This window comes from Lemur catta, chromosome 3 (assembly GCF_020740605.2).
Source record: "Lemur catta isolate mLemCat1 chromosome 3, mLemCat1.pri, whole genome shotgun sequence".
Lineage (NCBI taxonomy): Eukaryota > Metazoa > Chordata > Mammalia > Primates > Lemuridae > Lemur > Lemur catta.
In genome coordinates, this window is record NC_059130.1 from 80552276 (window position 1) to 80558548 (window position 6273).

Below are 6273 nucleotides of genomic sequence, written 5' to 3' on the forward strand. Positions count from 1 at the left end.
TTCAGAGGTTAGACAAAGAGGAAATAATTTTAACTCATTTTGAGTGGCCAGTCTAACCTTGAGACCAAAACATAATAAAGCATATTATAAGCAAGAAAAATTGTAGCCAATCTCCCTTATGAACATAGATTAAAAATTGTAGAGAAAATATTAGAAAAAGACTTCGCAAACATTTTAAAAAAAGATAATACATCACAATCAAGTTGGGTTTATGTAAGAGTATGAGGTTTGTTTGACATTTGAAAATCAGTCATTGCATTAGCAAAATAAAGGAGAAAAACATCATAATGGTTTCAAAAGGTACAAAAAATGTCAACACTGATGATAAAAAAGAGGCTTCTTAACAAAGTAGGAATTGAAGATTTATAAGTATGAATAGAGTGTATATTATTTAAACTTATCATTATCTGTGAGAAACATACTTATTAGGGAATTATTGAAAGTTTCCCCCTTGAAATTAGGAGCAAGATGATTGTTTGCTACTTCAACCTTTTTCTAAAATTATATGAAGTTTGCCTACCTGGTGAAATAACATGAGACAAAAGTCAATACAATCTCTCTGCACCCACGCCAACATTTATTGTTTTGGGACTTTTTGGTAAAAGCCATTGTCACTGGAGTTAAGTGATATCTCATTGTGGTTTTGATTTGCATTTCCCTGATGATTAGGAATGTTGAGCATTTTTTCATATATTTGTTGGCCATTAGTCTGTCTTCTTTTGAAAAGTTTCTGTTCGTGTCCTGTTCATGTACACTTTTTAATAGGGTGGTTTGATTTTTTTTCTTGCTGATTTTCCTGAGTTCTATATAGATTCTAGTTATCAGCTCTTTATTGGATGTGTAGCATGTGAATATTTTCTACCATTCTGTAAGTTGTTTGTTTGCTCTCATGATAGTTTACTTGGCTGTGCAGAAGCTTTTTAATTTGATCAGGTCCCATTTATTTATTTTTGTGGTTGCTGCAATTGCCTTTGGGGTCTTCTTCATAAATTCTTTCCTTAGGCCAATATCTATAAGAGTTTTTCCAACATTTTCTTCTAGAATTCTTATAGTTTCATGCCTTAGGTTTAAGTCTGTTATCCACTGTGAGAAGATTTTTCTGAGAGGTGAGAGGTGCAGATCCTGTTTCAGTCTTCTACATGTGGCTATCCAATTTTCCTAGCACCATTTATTGAATAAGGAACACTCATACACTGCTGGTGGGACTGCAAACTAGTAAAACCTCTGTGGAAAGCAATATAAAGATACCTCAAAGAACTAAAAGTAGAACTACCAATTGATCCACCAATCCTATTACTGACCATCTACCCAAAGGAACAAAAGACATTCTATAAAAAAGACATCTGCACTAGAATGTTTATGGCAGCACAATTCACAATGGCAAAGATGTGGAAACAACTCAAGTGCCCATCAATACATGAGTGAATTAATAAAATGTGGTATATGTATACCATGAAGGTCTACTCAACCACAAAAAACAATGGTGATCTAGCACCTCTTGTATTATCCTGGATAGAGCTGGAGCGCATTCTACTTAGTGAAGTATCACAAGAATGGAAAAACAAGCACCACATGTACTCACCATCAAGTTGGTATTAACTGATCAACACTTAAGTGCAGATATAGTAGCAACAATCATCAGCTGTCAGGCAGGTGGTAGAAGGGTGGAGGGGTTGGGTATATTCACATCTACCGGGTGTGGTGCGCACTGTCTGGGGGACGGACATGCTTGAAACTCTGACTCAGATGGGGCAAAGGCAATATATGTAACCTAAACATTTGTACGTCCATAATATGCTGAAGTAAAAAAATAAATAAAATAAAATAAAAAGTCAATACAAGGCTTAAGGATTGAAAAGGAAGAAATAAAACTTTTAGAAAAAACAAAATTTTTTCACAGAGAAAAACAAAAGAATTCACAAACTATTTTAGTTTAGTGAATTTAACAATGTTAGGACATTCAAAGTCTGTAGATAAAAATCAATTGTATTCCTAGTAAGAAACAATTTTTAAAAAGTAAATAGAGACAAATCTAGTGAGTTCTTTAATAACTTTACAAAGAAAAGCACAAAACATTACTGAGAGAAATTAAAGAAGCCCTAAATTAGTGGAAAGACATGTTGTGCCCTTAGATTAGACACTCAATATTACAAAGATTTCCCATTTCCCCCAAACTGATTCCTAGTTTCAATGTAATTCCAATAATAATTCCAGTAAGTAGGGGTAGGGAGGGGTGGCGGGTGTGGCCCCTGGGGCAGAGGTCAATAAAAAAGTGTGTATAGTCATTAATTAAGGAGTTTAGATTTTATGTTCTAGGCTCATACTTCCATGAAGACTTCTCGTTAATCCCATTACTAAGACTTTGGCCAATTGCTTGAAAAATAACAACTCTGGTCACATATTGATTAGAATTTCTTTGTCCTTTCTATTCTTGGGGTTGTATTACAAAGAAAGCCACCTCACATGGACCCAAGCACAAATGGCTTCTCTGTAATCTCCACATTTTCTCCCCCAACCTAGATGGGGAAGGTTAGCAGGTTGAAGGGAAGATATGTGCAGTTCATCATGGTGCAGAATGCTCTCCTGGACTTCAGAGTGGACAGGGGATGTGCAGAGTAAGAGTGGGAGTGGGAAGGGCAGTGAGGAGGACGGCTCGGTAGTCCAGAGAGATGGTAGTGGACCCAAAGGCAACATAGGTTCCTAAGGAGCTCACAAAATATATGTCTAGTTCAGCTGGAAGTGAAATTCACACAGCAGCATATGGAACTGTTGCTGCATGTTCCAAATTCATGGACTCTAGTAATAATGTGCCTCGAGCAAGTAGCATTCCTAATGGCCCCAGACAAGAAGCCCCCACTACAGTCAATCAGCCAGTGTTGACAAGGGAAGGTTATCTGACTGTTGCATGTCTTCTGTCACTGACATCTCTCCTAGGGGGTGACTAGAGGTAATACTGTGCTATCTGCGTTCCATGCAGAGTCAAGACACAGTCCCATAAGCCTTAATGAGAGTTTAGGGGTGAATACAAATGAACTCTGTAAAATCACATAATGGTAACAGGTAATAGTATTATTGCACTTGCACTGTCACTTGCACAAAAGTGTTAACTAAGGGCCGCATAATGCAAAAAGCATGGGCTTGGGAGAAGGGCACACTCAGTTCAAACCCCAGCACCACCATGGCCTAACCGCAAGGTCAAGTCAACTACCTCACCCTGCTGAGACTCAGTTTCTTCACTATGAAATAAAGATCATACAATAGCTATAATAATTACATGCAGAAGGGCAGGGTGATCAGAAAGGGCTGAGACCTAGAATGTGCAAGACCAGCCTAGTAAAGACGCTTAGTGAGATTGAAATAAACACGATACTTTTGCCAGTCTCAAAGACTCAATGCCCCAAGATCAGCAGTCTGACAGTTTCAGCCAATTCATTCCAAATGTAGCAGAAGCAGTAAATTAGAATATATTTGTGTAGTTACTTAAAACTTTCCAGGGCGTGGAAAGAAACGAAGAGGGAAATTCCAGGCCACTTACTAAAGTTCTCATTAAAGAAGAATTCTCTGGAGGTCTGTTGATGACAACAATAAGATGAAGTCTAAATGTTACAGCTAGGAAAATCTGGACATTCAATTTCTATTAACAAGCAATGATCTCCTGTACCTCTGTGATATTTTTGCCTTCTATACTTGATTAATTCTGAACTTGCTCTTTAAAAATAACTGTGTATATAACTTCAGGTGATTAGTGTAAAGTGAATTAGTGTAAAGTGATTGGTGTAAAGTAAATTATAATACTTTCCGGAGTGTGTTAGGACTCAAGTGCAAGTGACAGAAACCCAACCAAGCTGGCATAAAGCAAACAGAAATTTTAATGGCTCATGATGCAGGCATGGTTCTTGCCAGGGATCTGTTTCTTATGGTCTCATGGCTCTGTCTCCGTCTTTGTTGGCTTCAATCTCAGGCTGGTCCTGCCACAAGCAGCTCCTATATACTCCCACTTCAGCAACCCTACTGAGAAGAGATCTCCTTTCCCATTCACTCTAGCAAAAATTCTAGGGCCAGTTTGGGTCCTGTACAGATTTCTGGACCAATCTCTATTGGATGTAGTACTCTAATTGGACAGTCCTGGGTCCTGGGGCTAGTCCTGGAGCCCAGGACAAGATTTCACAGTTCATGGTTATTATTTGCTTGTGTTTCTCCACTATGCTGACAGCTTCACAAGGGCTCACTGCATTCCAGGGCTCACAAGACTGTCTGGAGGTGGCAGAGTGCTGTGGTTAGATTAGTAGAGGCAGGTGATGCAGTGGTTAAGGGAATAGACTCCAGAGATAGACGGTCTGGGTCAGAATTCAGTCTCTGGCAGCTTGGGCTAATCACTTATTCTTCCTTTGCCTGCTTCTTCAAATGAGGAAAAATGGGAATAATAATAAAATGGGAATAATAATAGCACCTACCTCATAGGGTTGTAGTGAGTATTAAATGAATTAAAACACAAAATGCTTAGAATCGTGTCAGGGACTTTTTGAGATATTATATATATATTCAATATTACTTACAGTCATGCATTGCTAATAACAGAAACGTGTCCTTGGCTGATTTCACTGTTGTGCAAACATCATAGAGTGTATTCACACAAACCTAGATGGTATAGCTTACTACACACGTGGGCTATATGGCATGGCCTATTGCTCCTAGGCTACAAACCTGCACAACATGTTACTGTACTGAATGCTATAGGCAACTGTAACACAGTGGTAAGCATTTGTGTATCCAAACATATCTACACTTAGAAAAGGTACAGTAAAAATACAGCATCATAATCTTATGGGACCACTGTTGTCTATGTATATGCAATTCGTCATTGACCAGAATGTTGTTATGTGGTACATTACTATATATAATTATATATGTGTATAATTCTTTTTCTTACTATAATATTCTTGGAATCTAGCATAGTTCCTGGAACATGGTATGCACTTTATAATTAATCAATATTAATTAATGAATACATATCATTTGCTTTTCCTAACAATCCTACGAATTTGGTATTGTGATTCTCATTTTACAGATGAAGAAAAGGGAGGCATAGAAAGGTTAAGTAACTTGTTCAAGGTCATACAGCTAATGATTATTAAAGGAAGCATTGATCTTAGATCTGTCTGACTGTAGAGTCTGGGCTTTTAAACATCCCACTAGTCAGCTTTCAATACTTAGCTTCCTTGTTAACACTTCTGGGAGAATTTCTTTAAGGCTCGCACCTGCCATGGTGAGGGAGGTTCCCTTCTCTGTGTCTTCCTTATTTGTCTGTTTGTATATCTTATCTGATGGTGGGGTCTGTGCTTTGCTCATCCTTGAATCTCTAGCTTCTATTACAGAGTCACAGAGCTTGACTTGTTAGGTGTCAGTAATTTTTAGTTAAATAAATAGCATTGAATGATGATATGGAAGGAGTCTAGGAGTATGAAGAAAAAGTAATTCCTCCTTTTACCTTCAAAAGACAACCTGTGGGAGATTTTTCCTTTGGGGAAGAGAATTATGAAGGAGGTAGTGTCTCAAAGGGCATTTACTCGCAACAGAGGAGGTTTTGCAGATTGCCATGTAGTGAAACTGGCAGAGGAATCAGTTGGCAAGAACCTTAGAGACTCTCAAGCCCAAATCTTGAATTAACAAACAAGAACACTAAAGCGTAGAGAATAGAAGGGACTTGCCCATAGTCACACTAGTCTGGGAAGGACAAGAGTAAGAATCTAGTCTTCTGAGCCCCCATTATAGATTCGTTTCTTTCCTTTTCTTTTTTTTAAATTCAATCCCCACAGGAACTGTCAAAAATTGCCAATGCTGACTATATTGCAAGTCGTCATGGTGGGGTATTGGGAAAACTTTTCAATTAGCAATAATCATACTTCGGATAAACCTCATTGGCTATGATATTGCTACTGTGCAAAGCTTAGATTCTTTCTTCTATCACATATGATGAACAATTTGGGGAAACAGAGCAGCCCAGGGGAAATAAAGAGCCACTGGCCTTATGGGAAAAGGGTTGAAAATGAAAAAAAAAATACATTAAACATTTAGCAAATGGAGAAAAATGTGCTAACAACTACAGCAGGAAAGGGGACAGGGAAAAATTTATTAACTCAATATATATTAGGCTGAGGCTAACTGGTGCCAGGCCTGGCTTCAGAGTAGGAAAGAAATTCTCAGCTGCTTTTGAGTAGAATGGATTACTTAGCTCCTCTGAAACAGATGCAAGCAGGTGACCATTCAATATGA

General features: G+C 38.0%; 1 non-coding gene across 1 annotated transcript; it reads right to left on the minus strand.

Annotated features, from left to right (window-relative positions):
• Nucleotides 1-5807: 5807 nt before the first annotated feature.
• LOC123636098 lies at nucleotides 5808-5948 on the minus strand. Its single transcript, XR_006734319.1, has one exon. It is a non-coding gene; the product is annotated as a U4 spliceosomal RNA (small nuclear RNA).
• Between the last annotated feature and the right edge of the window lie 325 nt (nucleotides 5949-6273).